This window comes from Papio anubis, chromosome 12 (assembly GCF_008728515.1).
Source record: "Papio anubis isolate 15944 chromosome 12, Panubis1.0, whole genome shotgun sequence".
In the NCBI taxonomy this organism is placed as follows: domain Eukaryota; kingdom Metazoa; phylum Chordata; class Mammalia; order Primates; family Cercopithecidae; genus Papio; species Papio anubis.
In genome coordinates, this window is record NC_044987.1 from 24,664,919 (window position 1) to 24,687,469 (window position 22,551).

The 22,551-nt window shown below is 39.4% G+C and overlaps 1 pseudogene; it reads left to right on the plus strand.

Moving 5' to 3' along the window:
- Positions 1-9,406: 9,406 nt before the first annotated feature.
- Positions 9,407-22,551, plus strand: part of LOC101024516 — a 108,252-nt pseudogene continuing 95,107 nt past the window's right edge.

The window sequence follows — 22,551 nt, forward strand, 5'->3', positions numbered from 1 at the left end:
CATTTGCTTTCTCTTCATCTGCTTCATTCTTCATAACTTATATAGGTTTCTTTTTTTTTTTGCTTTTTATATTGTAAATGTACATAATTTAATATTTATCATTTTAGCCCATTTTAGGTGTACAGTTCAGTGGCATTAAGAACATTCACATTATTGTGCAACCATCATGCCATTTCTTTCTGGAATTTTCTCATCTTCCTAAACTGAAATTTTGTACCCATTGAACACTGGCTCCCCATTCTTGCCTGCCCTCAGCCTGTGGCAACCACCATTCTGCTCACTTTCTGTATCTACGAATGTGGCTACTCTATGTACCTCACATAAATGGAATCATATGGTATTTGTCATTTTGTGACTGGTTTATTCCACTTAGTATAATGTTCTCAAGGTTCATTCATGTTGTAGCCTATGTCAGAATTTCTTTCCTTTTAAAGCTGAATGATATTCCATCATATGCATATATCATGATATATGCATATCCATCCATTGATACATGGGTTGTTTCTACCTTTCTTGTCTCTCAAATGTCATTTTAGATAAAAGTCCATGCCATAAATATTTATCAGTTGTTGGAAACACCCTGTCAATGGAGGAGTCCTGTTTCCTGTCCCATCTCTTTCTCCTTTCTTCTACATGGTGAACAAGCACTGTGTAGTGGTTTGACCCCTGTTCTCTGGGAGACACTTAATGCTCAAGGAAGGAACCTGGTAAAACCATGCTTTCTTCACAACATGCCTCCCCTGACACACCTCAGTCAAATATGCACTTTGGATTGTCAAGACTGGTATTACCTAACTGAACTGGGTCCGTTAGCCCATGTTGAACTGAAGGCCAAACACTGCAGCACCTGATTTTTGTAGAGAGAAAGGGTTATTGCAAGATGGCTGAGGAAGGAGACAGAAGATGGGCTCAAATCCATCCTCCCTCTTCAGCTCACAAGTTGTATATTTAAGGGCCGCAGTTTTAGGAGTAGGGTTTCAGGTTGGTTAAGGACTGGTGGAGGATAAAGGGAAGTTAGGAAAGCCTCTTGGGCATGTGCACTTATCCTGTCATATCTCTTCATGGGTTGAGAATGTAAATTAAGAGGGGGTTGGTATGGAACTTGTGGAAATTTGGGCTGTGCTGTCAAAAGTTCACCCAGTGGGCAAGCAAATCTTGGTACAAGCTCCGGTCAGACATATTGATTCTGGCCAGCTTCAACTGGCCCTGTGGTCCTGTAAATAGATATCCTGAAAAACAAACTCATAAATTTTGTTAGTCACCAGTCCCCTTTAACCCTGCTCTTTGGTCTATTTCATGCTGCAAGGCGCAATTTCACTGAGACGTGCAGATACTGGGCATTGAGAGCTTGGTCCTGTCCAGCAGGATGGTCCACAAATGCCTGTTGCAATGCTGCCTGTTCCAGGGTGTGGTGACCCTAGAGTGGTTATTCCTTGGCTTGTGTTAATCTCTTTCAGTAAATCTCATGCTTTTCTTTTGTCTATCCCAAGCAGATTTTTTTTTTCACTTACAACTGAATCACATGGACTAATGTCTGTATTCTTCCTGTCTCTCTTCTCCAGCATGTTTTGTTCTCAGATGTATCCTCTGAGGCATCCACCAATTTTGCTCAGTACCCTTTAGTCAGCATCCCTTAGGGCTAAAGGGATTGTAAACTCCAAGCTGCACTTTGAAATTGAGCTGACTGCTGCTCTCCACACTGGCTCCCATCTAAGCCCTGGGTAATTTAAGTTGACTGTGGTCTCCAAAGCCAGCAGACACAGTACATCCACTCAGGCATTTACAGTGAAAAATACTCATGGTTCTCAGATAGTGGTATATAAAAGCACGGAGCAAATGTCAACAACCTGAGTGCATGATCACCTTTCAAAAAACCATCATTTTTCTCTCATTTTTTCAGCAAGTTATGCCTCTGAAGCTCATACCTTGCCTAGAAAAGCAGAACATACACAACACGATTCATGCCTTAGTGACTGGACATGTTCGACCCTGAAAGGTGTCTTGAGATTTTATTCTCTTTCCTGTTGGCTGAATTTCATACTTCAACTGCTTCTTTATTTCAACTTTCTTCAGTGGATGTGGGATTCATCTTCCCCCCAGCTCCCCTTTAATGGTTTAGGAGTTGAAGGTTTTTGTTATTTTCTTCCTTAACTTTTTTTAATCCCTAGGAAGGATGTGTCAAACAAAGACGGGTTCACAGACTTAGCTCTTTGGGAACTGAACTGGTGGGCCACTGGGCCATGATCTTCCCTTGCCATTTTCTATAAGGGATATATTAAGACTAGAGCTTAATACCTCAGTCACGTCCCTGCTCTTCGGCTTAAATTTGGCAAAGAGCCTAGCATTGAAGTCCTCATTTCTACCAGGTTATCATGCTCTCCTTTACTGAACTGTTGTATTTACAAGAGCTAGAGAGATGAAGATCCACTTGTCAATAATAACGGTAATACTATCATTTACTGAGCATCTGCTTGTGCAAGATATTTTACATGCAGGAGCTGTAAGCCCTACTTGCAAGATGGGATTGTCTTATCCCTGTTTATAGATGAGGCTCACAGAAGAAGTCAATAGATTTGCCTAAAATCACACAGCTAGGAAGTAATACGGCAAAGTTTCAAATTCGGAGCTTCTAATTCTTTTAAAAATACAGGTATGACATGAAGTATAATTGGCAAAGACAGGCCCTTTTGGAAAATACTTTATAACTCCTATATCAAAAGGCAAAAGAAGGAGGAGTGTTTACTCTTTATCATGTGGGTGTGTCCTGGGACTTTGGTGTTCTACACCCCCACTACCCACCCAGACAGGCTGCCTTTCAGCTGTGTCTGCAGGCACTATGTGTTGAGAATGAACAGCCTCATGACTGTGTCCCTCACACATGACAGTGCTTAGCCCACTACCCTGTCTCATTGCCTGCAGGTCCCCAGCTACACTGTTGCTGTTTTGTAAGCCTTATTCCTGCAGCCAATCCAAATGGCAATTTAGATATCTCCCTGTCATAAAATAGTTGATCACAAAAAAGAATTAAATTCAGTGAATGACTTTCAGTTCTCACAATAGTAAGGTTAGAAAAAAAAAAAAATCCCCTTCTGTTTGGAAACACAGTCGAGTACTTGTTGGAATTAAGAATGACTTACATTCATACCATTTGGGAGTCATGTGCACTGACTCTCGGAAAGAAAAAGTGATTCATCATAGATGGGTGTGGCATTTGCCATGAAGATGCCCGTCATGCGCACCTGCCAGAGTTGTCTAGTGAAGGCACAGAGAACTGCTTAGGCAACTATCTTAGCTGTCCTTCACCAGAGCTTTCCAGAAGGTCTCTCATAGCTTCCTAATTAGTACTTGGTGGCTTTTTCTGTCTGCTTTCTGGTGACCAATACCTCCTCCTCCAAACTCTGTCCTCTATTTAATTTCTGTGACACTGCAATATCCTGAGGTCATGTTCGTTGCCTCTTCACTATGACTTCTTTAAGTCCCCTAAATGATAGCATTTTCCAAGGTTCTGTCCCAGGCCCCTGGGGCTTCTCTGGACACATTCTACGGCTTCCACAGCCTAGAGAATCACTGCCTGTGGCTTCCCCAGGCCTCTGCCCTGAGGGTCAGGTCCCAGTTCCCAGCCCCTCCTTATGAATTTCCTCATGTGTGAGCATCACCTGCTATGAAATTCCTTTGAGCTCCTTTCCCTCTGTCTAGCTGGATATTGTCATTCCACTGGCCTTTCCTCATCCCAGGGGCTGACTTGGCCAGCATCAATCCTCTAAGGGGCCTATCCTTAGGGTCCTGTCTTCTTTCTGCTGCCCTGGATTTCTGGTGTCTCCTACCGTGTGAATTCAGTTCCATACCATGGTCCCCCACCCAGCCATGCCTAAGAGGTGATTTTCTGTATTAGATGCTAAACTCTGGTTCAACATTATAGTCCCTGTAATACTTGGCACATTATCCTACACACAGTAGAGTCTCCATGAGTAGTTCAGTTTAATTTAGCAAATTGTCAACAAATTGATGCAAAGAATACCAGCATCGAGGTAACACCAGATAGGGGGTGTTAAAGATCCTAGAAAGAAAGAGAAAAAAGAGGGAAATTTTAATGTACTACATTGAAAAGAAACTGTCATTTAAATGTCTGTGGAAGTTTATTCATTCTTGTACTGTGGAAATGTTTTGGATCCATGTTTACTATGTGAAGAAGCGAAGATTGAGAGAAAGTATGTCAGTTTCTTGAAATGATTTTTTTTCCTCATTCACAAAGTTTGTCTTAAAGCCTGAATTAAGTATGACTACAGGATTAAGTTATTAACTCTGTAGAAACAGTCTCTCATTAAGTGTTCTCTTTCTTTTCCTTTGTAGGGGTCTTCAGGGTACATTGGGTGTTGAGGCTTTATACCACACCATTTAGCAAACACCATCTAGCATTTTTTTTGTTATCATTTTCCTGGGTAATTTGGGTTTCCCATGATTATCGGCATGATCGCTGAGGACTGGACAGTGACTTATTTCCTGTTTTTGCACAGGCTCAACTTAAGCTGAATTAAGATACTTACCAAACAAGCTAATAATGTGACATCCCTTCCAACCAATAGTCTCTAAACATTTAATGGAAATGACGATAAACTGATCTTCGATTAACATATTTTATTTTGAAACATGTTTATTTACTCATTTCACCTGGCACAAGCAGAGTCAATGTTGTGAAAACAATTCCACAAAAACACTTATCTATAGTTCTGTTCTCTTTTCAGCTCTCTTTGATTTCCTGAAGCTGAAGTGTCTTCCTTGGGAGACATATTATAGAATTCGAAATGTATATAAAAATAAACCCTTTGTTTTTGCTAAATAGTTCTAAAACTACTAGGCATAAAACCACTTTCAAATGTTGCTGACTCTGAGTGTTAACCTCAGCCAAGTGTCAGTGGGCTGGTTTGGTTGCAACTTGCAGAAATGTCAATAGAGACATGCAGCCCTAGTAAGGAATATCTACATATTTTGTATATTTGAGGATACTTCCTAGATCAGTGGCAGAAGAACCAATTTACATTTCTCTGGGGATGACACGTGTGGAAGTCTGAAATTAACTGGCCCTATATTTCCAATGTGTTTCAATGATACTTTTGCGTGCATGGTGGATCGGCACCTTCTGCAGCTGCTGGCCTGTCCTAAGTTGAAACCAGCTCTGACTTGGGGCTCACTTCTGCATTCACTCCTCCTTCTGGCCTGACATTCTTTTTCTTTCTACTTATACTACATCTTTTCCTCTCTATAATGCCTCCTTTAACTCCTTTAGTGTTTTAGCAATTCAGTCATAAATCCTCCTAGAAATTGTCTTTTATAGTAGACCTGTTTTAAGTTCTTGGCCCAGTCCCTGATCTGAAATTGCTTAACCCCATACCTCACAGCCACTTTTGAGGTCATAAGACCCTTCGCTGTGGCCAGTTCTAATTGAACTTGGTGAAAATCATAGCTACCTGATTCAGGATCCAGCACAGGTGAGTTGGCTGAACCAATGCCATTCTCTCACAAAGGAATTTGGAATCGAGATAGTTTGGGATTGAGCCACTCAGATGGTGGCAGACACTCATGAAAGATCACATAAGGTCAGAACCATGTATCCAAGCACAGTCAAGTGCAATCAGATGAAGCCAGGCCAAGAGCAGAGAAAGAGAGCCAGAGAGAGGAGAAACCACGTGATTCCTGAGAATGGATAACTTCTCTGATTTTCAAATTTCTGTCTGTCCTTTTTTACCCTAGATACATTTTATTCTTTGGCTTTAGATGGCCCTGAGAAGTATTACCCTTAGAATAGTAGCTTTCTATTTCTAGAGAACTATTATATCTAGAGAGTAGTTTCTCTCATTTCTCTAGCTCTTCTTTGTCCTTATGCTACCTTGAGGCAATTTCTGTTTCTGTCAACAAAATAATCTTCAACCAAAGCCCCTTTCTTCTTTCTGCCTTCGTGGCGGGCTAGTTGAGTGACTTCTGGGCGCAACCTTTCTTCTCCTCACCACCTGCTCCAGCCACAGCCTAGACCCCTGGGAACAATGTTGGTGACTAAAAGTCGCTTGCCTGCTTTATTAATTAAGGTAATTAATGATAACTGCCTAACAGTCAACCCTCCAAAGCCTCAGTAGCTTCACTGAGCGGAAGTATATTTCTCATTCACATAAAATCCGATGTGGGTTAGCCAGCCCTTTTCCATCACTAACTGGATCCACCGTCTGGAATACAGTGTTGGCCCAGGAAGGAAAAGGGAAGTGGAGGAGGCAGAACAACTCTAAACTGCATTGGGTTGGGACTGACACATGCCACTGTCACTTCCACTTACAACCCACTGGCCAGATCTCAGCGTGTAGTTTCATCCCAACTCTACAGAATTTGGAAAATACAGAGAGAACAAGGTGAGTACTGGCTGTTTACACTGTAGTCATATTTGCCTGATGGGCCCAATGGCTTGGTTGGATGCTTAAACAGTTGTTTGTGGAGAAGCTTGGTGGGTGAGCTCCTGTTTTGGGTCACTTAGTGTCCTTCAGTCAGTGCAGCTGTTCAAGGAGGTACACAGAGGAGACAGCGAGACCTGGGAGGTAGAAGCATGAACTCTCAGGAGCACGACCACGTGTCACCCTGATCAAACACTTCTTCACCAGACCTGGGGAAGCTGGACTGCCAGATTTCCTGGAATATTCTCCAGATCTCCCTGTACTTGCCCCTCTCCCAGTCACACTTTATAAACCTTGTGCATGTCATGCATCAAAGAAGTGACCACAAAGGCTCATTATTTTTACAAAACAGTTTAACAGAACTTACACCTCGAGATGGCTGCTGATCAGAAGGGCGATATAGCAAATGATTGAGAATGTGGGCTCTTGTATCAGACTTTCTTAGCTGAAATCGCAGCTCTGCCATTTTCTAGTTGCATGACTTTTGTCTTAAGTTATTTAATCTTTATATGCCTCTGTTTTCTCCTTTGCAAAATGAGAATAATAATAGTACTTACCTCCTAGATTTGTTGCAAGGATTAAATAGGCTAATACCTGCAAAATACTTTGAGTAGTGCTTGACACATGGCACATGTTAGGCATTCTTGTTACTATTTAAAGCAGATGTGCTGAGAGAGTATACAGTTATTTTAAGCACATTTGGAAATTTCTCCAAGCAGTTCTTTCAAATTTAAGTCATGATCATGTAAGATTGACATCTCAGACTCCTTTTGAGGTGATTAACTGAAGATGTCATGCATCCATTCAACAACTATCCTCTATACACTCTAGACTCCAGCCTGACTAAACTACTTTTCTTTCTCTCAGTGAACTGATAGTCTCTGCTCTACCCACATCCGCACTTCTGTGCCTGTAAATGCTGCCTTTTCCTCCAGTACTATGGAAGAATGAATCTTGCTCCCATCTAGGTTTTGCCTGTCTTCTTATGCCCCAGATCCGATCCCCTGTCATCCTAATAAAGACTTTGCTTCCTCAACTCTCCCATCTCTCTTGTACCATCAGTTTCCCCTGACAGTTTCTCCTGACTACTTTCCTTTTGTCAATCAAGTATTTTGTAATGTTTTTTGCCTTACAAAACATATTGTCTAGACCAAACATTTTCATCTATCACTTCATTTCTCTTTATTGCAAAAATTCTCACCAAATTATCTATATTCACTGTGTCCACTTCCTTTCCTCCCATGTTTTCAATCTAGTCAAACTTTTGTCCCCACCACCACTTCACCAAAATTGCAAAGATCACCAGAGATCTCCATGCTGCTCAATCCAATGGTTGATTCTCAATCTTTGTCTTAGAGGCACGTGACTCAATTGATAATCCCCTCCTTTCAGAAATGCTTTCTTCACTTGATGTCTAGGACACCATACTCTTTTGACTTTTACCCTATAGGCTACTTATTTTCAGATTCCTTTGTTCAAAGCTCACCCTCTTCCCAACTTCTAAGTGACGTTGGGATGGGCTGGGGCTCAGTCCTCAGATATCTTCTACTCTTACATTCAGGCGCATTTCTCTAAATATTCTCTTTAGTCTGATAGCTTCCAGATGTGTGCACCTTGCCTTGACTTTCCCCCTGAATTCCAAATTCATATATACTAAAAAGTAGCTGAATTCTGGATGTCTATCATCTCCAGCCTCAGTTTCCTAAAACAGAACTCAGGATTTCCAGTTCTTCTCCCCATTAGTCCCAATCCTGTTTGTCCTTCTATGTTTATCTAAGTTAAATGACACCACCATTCACTCAGTTGTTTAGATTATAAACCTTGACATTGTTCTCCTCACCCTTGCTCTCATACCTTGCTTTCAATCCATCAGCAAATCCTGTCATTTGCACCTTGAAAATATATCCTGAATCTGAGTTCCCGTGCTATAACCTTAATCCAAGACACCATCACCCTCATTTTTGTGATGTTTCAATTGTGTCTAAGCCTGTCACTTTGTTTTCTCATGTTTCACACCCCACGCTTTTTTTTTTTTTTTTTTTTTTTTAAGGCAGTAGCCAAAACTATCTTTTGAAAGTTTCCACCAATATCTGCAAGACCCTATACAATCCATATCCAGGCTACCTTTCTTACCTCTGTGCCTGCCACATTGGTCTTCATGCTGTTCCTTCAACACAACAAACATGTGCTACTGCTTTGGAACAGCCCTTTTTGTTCCCTTGTCTTGGAAGACTCTTTGCCCAGAATGTTTTAATGTGGAAGTTCCATGCATTTCATTTCCATTAATCACAAAGCCAGTCTACATCTAACTCCCTCACTCCATTCAGCTGTTTGTTTTAAAATGTGACCTCCTCAGAGTTGTCTTCCATGATGATTTTGTATAAAATATCTGTCCCCATATTCTCTTTCCTACTATTGTTTTGTTTTTTATCATAGCACCTATCAAATATCTATGTATTATTTGTCTCCCCCATATGCTCTTAGCTACTATCCATATGGATAGAGGATTTGTCAGCTTTATCTGTTTCTGCATGAATGATTTGCACAGTACATTTCTCCCTGGGCCCTTCTCTTCCTCCAATTCTTCTGGCTAACTTCTTATTCTTAATGTCTCCATTTGTTTTTCACCTCCTTTGGGGAATCTTCTCTAGGACAAAGCTAGGTACTGTTTCCATAGGCTTATGAAACGCCCTTTACCAGCCTAATCATGACAATACATTGTACAGTAATTTTCTGTTTGTCCAGCTGGGCAGCACACAAGGCAGCTTTCTGATGCTTGGCTGTGCTTGCCTCCGAGCTCTTCCCCTAGGAAGAAGAGATGAGAGCTCCATCTCTCTGCTGGTAGAAGGAGAGTTTGTCTTTTCCTTCCCATAGGGCAAGAAGAGCTGCCTCCACATCCTCCTCCTGCTGTAGCTGAAAAGCCTGTATAAGGAATATCCTGACAGGGCTCAGCCTTTCGACCCCTAGAAAACATGGCTTTGTCTGCCATCCTGCAGCTCATCATGGGGGCCTGCAAAGTGGTAGGGGGCAGCACACGCCAGCATGCTGTGAAGAGAGGGAAGAGCTGCCGGGATAACAACCCCGCAGCCACCATAATGACTCAGATTAGAACAGAAGGGAACGCCAGCCGTTTTTTAGTCTGTCAGTTTTTCTATTATCCTCAAGACTGAGCATGAAACATTCATTATAACACGTCCTTATTGATTCAACTGATGGAAATATATTGGTATTAATAACACAAAACTCTAAGGCACTGGGGATAATAAAACAATTGATTGCGAACATAACGTGTCTCAATATTTTTATGTGGTAGCTCTGTGCATATCATTTCCATTAATTACAAAGCCAGGAAGTAGGCGATTTGGGTATCACATCATCAAGCTGTATCACCGTTTTTATTTGGTACTTACAGGATTATCCAGAGGAAATATAGTTTGATCGGTTGTTAGTGATAGGGTTTAATTTGAGGCAAAATGAAAATATCTGTTTGAAATGACTAACTTACTGATGAAAGGCATGAAGCTGAGGCTTCAAGTGGCTTAAATATGATCACAAAAAATAAAGTCAATTTTGGATATTATAATATTGAGTCCTCTTAGGAAATTTAAAAAACAGGGCTTCATTTTTGTCTGTGGTCTAACTTAGGTTCTAGTCTTTTGACATAGGAAAAGGTATTGGGGAAGATTATTATTTTGATAAGGTATAGGAAAAGATTATTATTATGGGGTATATGCTATGCTACATATTTACCTGAAGGTACAATTTTTTGCTTGATCATTTCCTTGGTTCCTATTCCTCAAGAGGAGGTTATTGTCAGCTTCTGGCAAGACTGATCTCACAAGGATGTAGGATGTGAAAATACACCATTTAAAAAATGCATGGTACAAAACATGATAAAAATTATAAGATTTTTTAAAGAAAATCTAAATTTTGATGACCTGCAATCAGTGACTCTAATTTTGTCATACTGTCTTCTGGTTTTTATTTTTATGTGTACATTTTTAGGATGTCATATGTGTTTAGAACACGTATTTAGAATGCCATCTATAAAATTTCCTATTCTTTCATCACTTAACCATAAACATTTCCTTGTTTTTATTTTTATAATGGCTTCATAATATTTCATGCAGTTCTGTGATTGTCAGTTCATTTTGTAAATAATACTGAAATGGAAATATCTATACCCATGTGTTTTTCTTATTTTATTTTTAGGATATTCCTATGAGTAATTTTACTCAGTTAAATTGTATGAATTTTTAAAAATCTCATAGAACACATTGCCAAAGTACTTTTCAAGAGGATTGAACAAATTTAAGTTGTCCCTATCAGTGTATTAGATAATAGTTTAAAAATATTTTGAACAGGATTAGGAATTTTTGCTTAGAATATATGTTAATGTTACAATATGATGTTTTTTGTAATTTTGGTAGTTTTGGAGACAACTTTCCCAATGTGTAAGTAAGTGTATTTCCCTTTGTGTGAATTGGCTTGTCATATTCTTTGTTTACCCTTTGGGTCTAGATACTTTTTTTTTTTTTGTCAATTTCTATGAACCTTTATTTTTGCTGCAAGTATTTTCTTGGTTTTCTGTTTTCTTTTGTATTTTAGTTATGTTACTCATCGTTGTATTGGGGCTTTAAATATTTATGTAATTGAATCTGTTATTTCTTATTTATGATTTTGTCATTCCTCTGAAAATGGATATAATTTTTAAAAATCTTTTGATTTGAATGTTTTTCAATAATTTCAACTTTTGTTTTAGATTCAGGGTACATATGCAGATGTGTTACTTGTGTGTTTCCAGAAATGTATCCATTTCCTCTCGATTTTCTAGTATTTCTGTATAGAGGTATTCACATTAGTTTCTGAAGACCTTTTGTGTTTCTGTGGGGTCAGTTATGTTACTTTTGTCATTTCTGATTGTTCTTACTTGGATTTTCTCTTTTTCTTTGTTAATCTAGCTATCAGCCTGTCAATCTTGTATAGTCTTCCAAAGAGCAACTTTTGATTAGAATTTTATATTTTCCTCTTTAATAATGAGGAATTTATTTTGGTAAATGATTGAAGCGAGTATTTTACATTAAGTACTTTTATGCTTACATCAATTATTAAATAACAGAAGATCATTTGAAATGCCTGTTGGCAATAGTATAATTTTGAAGCTCATCCAACAATATGTACTAGGGAGTCAGGTAGTGTTCTATGCATAATATGAAAGATGAATAGGGCACCATTTTAGTAGTTAAGGAGTTCAGAATTTAGGCAAGGAAAGAGGGCAGGGAACAGTTTCTAAATAGCAGCATTTTGGTATTTCATACAACCAATGAGTCACTGTTCTGGGAATCTGAACTCTATTCTCTTCCTCTTTCTATGTCCTTCTCTTTCTCTTTATGTCACTCTGATTTGCTCTTGCCAGCTCTGTTTTTCTTGTTCTTGCATGATTTTTAGCTTGTTTTCTCTTTTTCTTTCTCTTTATCTGTTTTTCCCTCCTTTCCCCTCCTTTCTGGTTTTCTCTCTCCTGTCCCCCAACCTTCTCACTACCTACCACTTCTCCATCAATATCTCCTCCAGGGGGAAAAAAAAAAAGAAGAAGAAGAAGAAGAAAAACTGCCTACCTCTGGGGAGGCATGCATTTCTAAATTAATGGCAAGGCATTAGTCAAAGCATGGGCTTAGGAGGTAAGCAGACTTGAATTCAAATCTTGGCCTTGGCAGTACCAACCGTAACATAAGCAATTGCAGGCAGTCCTCATTTTGCAGCGTTCTGATATGCAGGAATTTCAGTTACCATAAATTAGTTAAATAATACTGTCTCCCAACTGCATGGTTTAAATTTCAGTTGCCATATATATTAACTGTGAGTAATTGCATATGCTGCTAGCTCTGCAGTCCAAAGATCACTAGGTAAATAACAGATGGGCATCGTGATCAGCTACCAGTCACATCACTTCTTTTCAAGTCTGTTGGTGGTTGACCATTGTGTGTGTGTATGTGTTGGTTATTCAGGTCAGGCAGAGACAGCAAAGCATGTAGTTGTATTGCCTACTGATCTCCTAGTGATAAACTCACATGCATCCATTTTACAAAAATGGATAATCAAAAGAGGGAATTGGCTAACAAAGATGATGAAAGTGCAGAAAAAAAATAATGCTGCTGGAAGTGAATGAGCATAAATAAAGTTATAGAAGGAGTAGCTGACTCTGGGAATATTGATACTGCCACTAATTTGAGAAAGCCTCCAGTTACACATTCTGAAAGGTTTTGTGAAGGTGAACTTACAAACATAAATGAGGAAAATAGGAATGATAGAAAGCATGATGTCCCAGAGGAAGTGGAACATCACCCTAAGGAACTCTTGGAACTATTTCACAACGTTAGAAGAATAAAGGATGAAATGCTCAAGCTTCATCCCAAAACAGAAAAGAGTATAACAATTTGCAAAACACCAAAAAGAAAAGATGTTCATTCTGTATCATAGGTGACATAGCAAGAAGGCAAGAACTGCTCAAACTACTCTTGATAATGTTTTTCAAAGAAAGAAAACAATTTAATTCTCTTAAATGTCAGTGTACTAAAAATGATAGTTTTACTGTTTTTTATCTTCCTATGCATTGAAAAATTTTTAATATTTTGAGAAAAATTTTAAAGGTCACAGAACACTAGTAATGTTTTCTATCAATTATTATCATTACTTTGCATGGTTTCAGTTTGCATGGCTATTTTTACAGTCCCTACTATCTTGCAAAGCAAGAACTACCTATTAACTTTTCTAAGCTGTAGTTTTTCTATATGTGAAATTAATAACTTATAGGATGGTTGTGAGGATTAAATGAGACAGTGCAGATAAAGTGCTAGATTCAGCTATAACTCAGTAAACTTTTAATAAAAGTAGCCATTATTAATATTCATAGCATTACTATCAACCACCAAATAAAGCAATATAGCATAACTCTACCAGGCTGGGTTTAAGGAAAATTTACTCTTTAAGCCCAATAGCTTGGGAAAATATCAGAATTAAAATAAAAAAAGATACTACGATGAATTATTAAAAAAGTATAAATTTTTCTAATCACCAGGAAATGGTGTCTCAAAGATGCCTTACTCCAAAACAAGGACAATCTTGCTAATAAAATACTGTTTAAACCTATTTCCTTGGACTTGTAAGGAGAAGAAATAAAGTGATCTAGCAGTCTAATTTGAGGGAGTTCAAATCTTCTTTGTTCAAACTCTAGTATTTCATCTCTGTTTTTGTTTTGAACTGAGAAACACACTAATATAGAAGAGCCCAGAAGTCATTATTAGAAGAGTTGGGGAGTTCTGGTGGGTGGAATTTAATCAAATGGTTCTCTACAATATTTCTGCAGAAGCTCATAATTACTCTCTAGTTATATTGTACTCACCTATTTATAAAAATGAGGATTAATGAACACAAGGGAAATGAAGTTCATTAAAATCTACATCACTTTAGCCATTGTCGTTAGACGTTTTCCTCCTCACATCTTTCATAACAGAGTAAATATGGGTAATTTAATTTTTAATGCTTTCTTTAATCTGAAATCATTACTTTTAAAAAAAGCAATGCAGTAATCACAAAGCAGGGAAAAATACAGAGTTGGTAAAGTCTCAACTCAAAAGAAAACTGAGCAACTTTCCATTGCCTATGAATCAAGTCTAAATTCCTGAGCATATCATGAAGGCCTCTTTTTTGGTGCCATTTTTTTCACACAACCCCATCTCATACTGCATTCCTATATTTCATCCACATTAATCTTTTTTATATCCTCCAGACATACAAGGTTCATTTTTGATTAAATGTCCTTATTCTTGTCCTCTCCTTGCCTCAAATGACCTTCCCTCTCTTCTTGGTCCAAATGATGCCCATCTTCAAAGTCCAGCTCAAGCCGCACCTCTCCAATGACATCTTCCTCAGCCATTCCATTCCTTATCAATCTGGATGCTCTCTGACCTTCTATAAAACCTCTGGTTCACACCCGTGTCCTGTGACACTGAGTCTTTCAAGGTCTTGTCATATTGCTCAGTCATAGTTTGAGTTCCTGATGGGGTAGAACCCTACTGTATGTTTACATTTAGTGCACAGCTCGTTATAGTTTGCTAGTGTAGTTCTTCTAAGCAGAAGTAATGTCTTGTTCATCTCAGCATTCTACAATGCCTCGTATATAGTAGGGGCTCAAGAAATAATCATTGATAAGTAAAATTTAGCATTAAAAATATTGTTCACCCTGGTATTTCCCTTTCAAGTGGGTAAACATCTTCCCTAATTATCTTAAGAAAATCCATTCTTCATCTGTCTTCAGTCTTTCTCAGAGGGATGTATTCACCACAAGCAGGACAACTATTACATGGCTTATCACTGGCCCCTTTGTGTAGGTCCATCTGTCCTTGGACAGGTTTATTTGAGCTCTTAATCACAATATTGGTCAAAGAAATTAGCTCATTTATTTTAAATCCCTTTATGATATTGTACACACAATTAAAATGTGAAAGGTAATCAAACTTTTTTGTTGTATATAACTAGTTGGAATATATATACACTGCTATATATATTTGCCTATATATATTTCTCTCTGAAATGATTATTTTTATATCATGTAGGCATAGCGTAAACACTCTCCAATCATCTAACTCAAGATGATGTTACCATTCTAAAATTACAGTGGCAAAAAGTGAATAGTAAATTCTTTTTTTTCTTTTTTTTTTTTTAATTTTACTTTAAGTTATGGGATATATGTGTAGAACGTTCATGTTTGTTACACAGGTATACATGTGCCATGGTGGTTTGCTGCACCTATCAACCCATCATCTAGGTTTTAAGCCCTGCATGCATTAGGTGTTTGTCCTAATGCTCTCCCTCCTGTTGCCCCCCAGCCCCCGACAGGCCCCGATGTGTGATGTTCCCCTCCCTGTATCCATGTGTTCTCATTGATGAACAGTAAATTATAATGTCTTTCTGAGTTAAATGTGTCTCTCTGTAAGTGTATGTGTGTATTGTATATTTTAAATATGTGTATCTATGTTTATATATGTGCCTATTAATTGCTATACAATTTTTCTAAAACAGGCCATGTACATTGATACAAGTAAAAACAAAATGTAGGAATATAAACTTTATACTTCTTAAAGATGTTTGATATTCAGAAAAGGGTAGCAGACTATGATTTGAAAGTTCAAAAATGGTCCCCAAGGGATCCATGGCTATGGTAAAATGATCAGAGGGGAACAGGTAGGTGGTATCGAGAATAGAAGACACAGTCATGTTCAATTTTTCAAACTTTCTCATTTTAATATGTTTAAGTTGACATCAATAAGGAGAAGAGAAAGACTCCTCAAAGTTTTTCCTGAGTTAAATATATCTGCATTAGTGGTATTGCAGTTGACGGACCAATAAAATGAAACTACAATCAGATCCCAATCTTGTCATAAACTCCATTTTATCCTAAAACGTTTTCAATGTGTCAGTCTGTCAAACCCGTTTAAATTACGGCCACCTGCTCTTTCATACACAGGCTAACCATGGCTGAATCATCCATCTGTGGCCCAGTCTCACTCCAGAGTGACAACAGGATGTGCCTTTCTGAATCATTGTCAAGGGTATTGCCTCATTGGATTAAGTACCCACTATGTGCAGGCCAGTGTTAAGCTTGTGGGGGTAACACAAGAATAACGTGTGTGTGTGTGTGTGTGTGTGTTCAATCACAATGAAACAGAAGAGATAGATCACACTAAAATGGAAAGACTATAGTAATTAGGGGGGAAAAAAAATGACCCAGTCTTTATTTTTAAGACTGTTGGCAGTCTGTGCATATGACTGTATACGTTTCAAAAAGACACTGATACCATTCTAAGACACTTCTAGGATAGCCTTACACAAATATTACTCAAAACATCTTTTTCTTTTTTTCTGTCTTGGAGCTATTGGGAAAAGCATCTCTGATTTATGAGGCCGTTTCAGGTCATGTTCCTACAGAATACAAAGTCACGAGGTTTAACATTGTTAGACAGTCTCTGGAGCATGTTTCATGAGACACTGCCAAGCTGCTTGGCAGGTCAAAATATCAATCATCCCTGCTATGACCATACTCACATAGGCCCCAACTGGAATTCTGAAACATTCCCAGCAATCCTTGAGCTGTCACTTGGTATGCATCCCTACTTACACAAAGGAAATCCATCAGAGCTGAAACTTAATTCATATTCACTTGGTGCAGTGCAGTTCTCTAGCGAGGCAATAGCAGCAGGGAACTGCTTATAACGCTCTTTTCAAAGACTGGTTATATATGGCAGTGAATATCTTTACAGAGCATAAGAAATAATAGCAATAACCTAATTATAAGGAAGACACATGCATTGACTAGGAAAAGCACTGGAAACAATGGCTGATTTGCTCATTGTGGAACAATTGCTCAGAAAGAGAGCGGTTACAGAACACAAGTCTCTCCTGGTGCGGTAGAACTATTAGGCAGCCTAAGGGAAGGAGTGCTCAGCTAGAATAAATGAATTTCTGATGCCAGTGCAACAGTCTTAGAATGGAAATACATACCTAGAGTTCGAAGCCTGGTAAAAAACGTGCTAGGACTAAGTGGAGCTGGATGCCACTTCTATGGTAGAAAACCAGGCAGAGAAGAGCTGTAATTCTCAACTGGTTCTCTGAGGCAAAGTGTAGCTTGTAACCTTCAAAAATATGGGGCCAAATTTTAAATAGAATAAAATTTACTTTTGCTGCAACGAAGACTGTGTGCAGTTTAGATATGCACAGAATGCCTTGTAGAGCCTACAGTTGGTATGGCTATGTAGCAAGCATAGAGGGGGTGTGAAATTGTCTGCCATTTTCCAGTAAACAGGCAATCTCTTTTTGTTGCCGGTGTAGTCTCTTCATGTTCACTCTTTGAAATTTATTATTCACTCTGGAGTACTTGCCCCTTCTGTCACCCTACACATTATCCTTGGTCAGTCTTTGTTTGCTGTGCTGGTGGCTCCATTTAGCACCAAGGCACTCATGACTTCTCAGCAGGATTTTAAACATCATTCTGCCATTTACCACCTTAGTGATTAAGAAAAAGTTATCTATAAAGTGTAAGTTACAGTATCTGCCTTACAAAGTTGATGTGAAAATAAGTATAGGTAAAGCACCTGCATATAGTGGAATCTAAATAAGTTTTAGCAAGTATTACAATTAATAAACATGTCTCTTAGAGACTTGGAAGCCATGATCAGAGAGGATACTCAAGACAACTTGGAATTATAATCACAATGGTTAACAGGTATTGAGCATTTAGCAGGAATCAGAAACCAAGCTAACTCTTCATATGTTAACTTGTACAATTCTTGGAGCAATCTTTTAAGCACAATTACCTCCACCTCAGAAAGCTGGGGCAGAAAATAGCTACATAACTGGCCAATGTGCACATCACTCAGAAATGGCAGACTGGGATCTGTATCAGGCTGGTAAAGTCTGGCTCCCGAGTCAGCTTGTGAAGTGCTATGAATCTTTGATATGACATTTATTCTAAACTTTGTTGTTACTTCATTCCATACTCATGACTGATTCTTTTAAAAATAGAGTTAGAAGGTAAGTCCAAGTGAAGGCAAGTGAGACTGATTTTTAAAAGGAGAAGAATAGTTATCAGTCCAAAGCTTTCTTCTCACAATTCACAAAACAAACCATATTCATTATTAAGTGAGGTGTGCTTGGGCCAGGTGCTGTGTAAAGATTACAGAGAAAACCAATTGTAGCTCAGTTCCTTGTATTAACAAATCTATGTATGCCATGCTCTTGATGGGTTTATAACAGAAAAACACTTGAATGAGACTTTTGTCACATGTTATAGTTGTTTAACAACTTAAAAGTATTTATAAATTGGAAGAAGTATAAAGAAGCAAATCGGGGCTGGGCAAGGTGGCTCACACCTGTAATCCCAGCACTTTGGGAGACCGAGTCGGGTGGATCACCTGAGGTCAGAAGTTCAATACCAGCTTGGTCAACATGGTGAAACCCTGACTCTACTAAATATACAAAAATTAGTCGGGCATGGTAGCAGGTGCCTGTAATCCCAGCTACTCAGGAGGCTGAGGCAGGAAGTGGAGGTTGCAGTGAGCCAAGATCGTGCCACTGCACTCCAGCCTGGGCAGCAAGAGTGAAACTTCGTCTCAAAACAAGAACAAACAAATCTTACCTATAAACTTTGTATTCTGCTCTTTGAAATTCCAGAGTTGTCATTAGGGTGGAAAAAAAACACCCCCAGCACAAGTGGTGCTGGCCCCCTCACCTTATTTATATATTCAGTATGACTCCAAATACTAAATAACTATAAATGCCAACCAAAGCCAGTGTAATTACCTTAAATGTTCAAAAATGTTTTCAGGGCATCAGTCACCTGAAGGATAAAGTCCAGCCTCTTTTGTTATGTTAGTAGTATTTAAGGCCTCTTATAATCTGGCTCCAACCAACATTCTCGGCCCTATCTCATTCCACTTTCCCCTTTCCCTTTTCCTATCAATGCCTCGTACTCATGCCCATAAACACCTGCTTCTCTGTGACAATGAGACCTACTATTCAAACTGACCCAATAGTCCCATTGACAGTTTTTTTTTTTTTTTTTTTTTTTAAATAAACATAGAAAATGACCCTTCCAGTCTTAAAACTTGAAACTTCCATTTGTTTTATCTGAGTTCCTTCCTCAGGAAAGGACTCCCGGCGCTCTCAAAGGATCAAAGAACTGAAACTCACTGGGTAATCACATCCAGACAATGGGACTCCAGGCCTCTCATTCATCACGATTGCTTCCTTTCCCCTCCCTAGGTGCTGTTTTCCCACACGTAGTTACCTTTTTTCCCTCCTATATAAACCCATAATTTTAGTTGGTCAGAGAGATGGATTTGAGACTGATCTCCCATCTCCTCACTGCAGCACCCAATTAAAGCCTTCTTCCTTGGCAATGATCGTTGTCTCAGTGATTGACTTTCTGTGCAGCAAGCAGCAAGACCTAGACCAAACCCCTGGTGTTTCAGGAACACTTTCACAATCCTGTGGTTTTGTACATCTTGTTTCTTTCATGTAAAGCTATGCTGTTTAGTAAGGTAGTCACTGGCTAGTTAAATGTTACTTAAATGTTGAATTTTAAACTAAGTAAAATTAAACATGTAGTTCCTTGGTCACACTGGCCACATTTCAAGTGCTCAGTAGCCTCAGGTATTGGATAGTTCAGATGTGGAACATTTTCATCATTGAAAATTCTACCGGACTGCCTTGCTTTAAAGTGCCTCGATTTCTTCCCAACCTTCAACTTCTTGGCCCTTCAGGTTCTTGTTTTCAGGCCTTCAGGTTCTTGTTTTCAGGTTTCCACCTAAAAGTTACCCCTTCGTGGAGCTTTCTTTGGTGCCTCCCTGTAACCTATCTCCCACTGTATTTTGCCTTATATTTCTACTCTGGTACATACAATTCTGTTACCTCAGTTGTGCATGTGGCTATATCCCCCACTTGAATGTCAAAACATGAGAAAAAGGACTTTATGTTCTCATCTTTTATGTTCATCACAGTTCCTGAATTGTAGAAATGATTTTTAGATGAATGAATGGTTTGGGATTGCATACAAAGATCCCTGATTTTGATTTTTTCTTCACTCCTCTAGGGGAGGAAAGAGAATGTTGTGTAACATTTTCATGGTGTTCTATGGAGCGATGAGAATAAATAAGAGCCCATCTTTCTGACCTTTCGATGAATCTGGATTCATAAGGTGTGTTAGGCTCAGGGGACCTGAATTCATTGCTCTCTCTAACTCTTCCCTGATCTCTGACAGGTAAATGTGGAGGTGGAAATGATGATTATCACTAATTATACCTTCAACCCACATCCCTGTACCAATGTGTCTTAACTACTTTCCTATCCAAAACTCTGCAGCCCATCTTATATAGATTTGAAGGGGAAAAGCACCTACGAACATGATACCAATTAACCTCTGTGGTTGCCTCATTTCCTAGAAATTTTCTAAAAGAAAAGATTTAATTATCTGGTTAATATGAAACAATTTTATAGCAGTCACAGTCTCTGACACTATAAAATTATGTTTGTGTGCTTTCAAAGAGCATAATCTTTGGCCATTTCTATTTCAACAAAGTCATCAGCAAACAAAAAAGGTAGATTCATAGTACAACATTAAGTGTTAACAAAGTTATAAAGAATAATTTTCTAACCCTCTCACAGTTCACACAAGGAGACTATGGAAAGCTAAGAATAGGCTAATGGATGAGAGGCAGCCTGGTGCAGCAGAAACAAAGCCCAGGAATGAGAGACAAGAGGACCGGTGTTCAAACCTCAATTCAGACAATGTATACATCTTTCTGAGGTGATATTTTTTTTTTTTGAAGGTGGTGAGATAGGACCTGGGATATGGTCATTCACATCAGAATTACTAAGGGGAATAAGTGATTTTGTTAATTTCCTAGGGCTGCTATAACAAAGTACCATAGACTTGGTGGCTTAAAATAATAGAAGTTATTCTTCCATAGTTCTGGAGGCTAGAAGTCTAAAATCAAGATGCTACCAGGGCTGAAACAGGCAATTTTCCCTGACCCCTTTGCAGGACTTGTGACAGGTGTGTCTTTCTTACTCAGCCCACAGCTCTTAACCCCTCACTGAGTATGAGCATGCAGGTGAGCGTGTGCAGGAGCTAGGATCAGAGCTTCTGGGTGTCGGCAGGAGCAGAACTCCGTGCAGCCCCACGACAGCATCTGGCAGGGTACACATGACCCCTGGAGCCGCAGAGGCCATGTGTTACAGTGCTCTTTTAGTTTTGCCATCTGCAGATGGCTTAAGTGTTAAACAACTCAAGCATCTACAGCCGTGGCTCCTGAGCTCTTCTCTGGCATCCAGAAAGAATCAGATTACATGAACGAACTGGAGGGTGGTAAATATGGAGGATTTTATGGCCAATGAAAATGGCTTTCAGTGGGAAGGGGAGCTGGAAAAAGGATGGGGCAGGAAGGTGGTCTTCCCTTGGAGTCTGGCTGTCCCTGGTCAGGCTCTTCTCCAAAGTTCTGCTATGAAGCCATCCCTCTGAAGTCAAGCTGCTTTTCTGATGTCTGGCTGTTGCTTCTTTTCTCTCCTTCTCTGCCACTCTTCCACCAGTGGAGCCTGGGGTTTTTATGGGTACAAGACGGGGGCAGCACGGGCCAGGGTAATTTTGGAAAAGGCAACATTAGAATGGGAAAACAGGGATGTAAAATTTTCACTTTGGGCCGTGGTTCCAGGCTTGAATGTGGGGCCTTCCCAGGGACTGCCCTCTTCTACCCAGTATTTCCCTGCCTCATATCAGGGCCACACTCTATTCTAGCTTCTGATGATGGCAGGCAATTCTTCGCATTGTTTGACTTGCAGCTGCATAAGCCCAATCTCTATCTCTGTTAGCACATGGCCTTTTCTCCTGTGTGTCTGTGATGTTCTCCTCTCTGTGTTCTTGTCTTTGTGTCTCTTCTCTTCTTATAAGGACATTGGTCATACTGGATTAAGAGCCTAATCTACTCCATTGTGACCTCTTCTTAATTTTCATCTGCAAAGACTCTGTCCAAGTTCGGTGACATTCACAGGTAGCACAGGTTAGGATTTCAACATAATTGTGGAGGGTACAATTCAACCCACAACAGTAATTATTATGAAATTCAGATTCCTAAGGCCCATCTCAGAGCTACTGAATAATTCATTAACATTTTGAATGCAGTCTTCCATATGATTTCATTGTACCATAAAGTTTGGGAATGCTCGTCTAGGAAAACAATGAAGAGCTGTTGAGACAGATTCTTGCTCTGTTGCCAGGCTGGAGTGCAGTGGCACGATCTTGGCTCACTGCAACCTCTGCCTCTTGGGTTCAATCAATTCTGCCTCAGCCTCCCAAGTAGCTGGGACTACAGGCATGTGCCACCATGCCCAGCTAATTTTTGTATTTTTAGTAGAAACGGGGTTTCACCATGTTGGCCAGGATGGTCTCGATCTCTTGACCTTGTGATCCACCCAGCTCGGCCTCCCAAAGTGCTGGGATTACAGGTGTGAGCCACTGCACCCCTCTGAAATCCAGGCACTTTGTGAAAAAAGAAATGCCTGTCCGTAT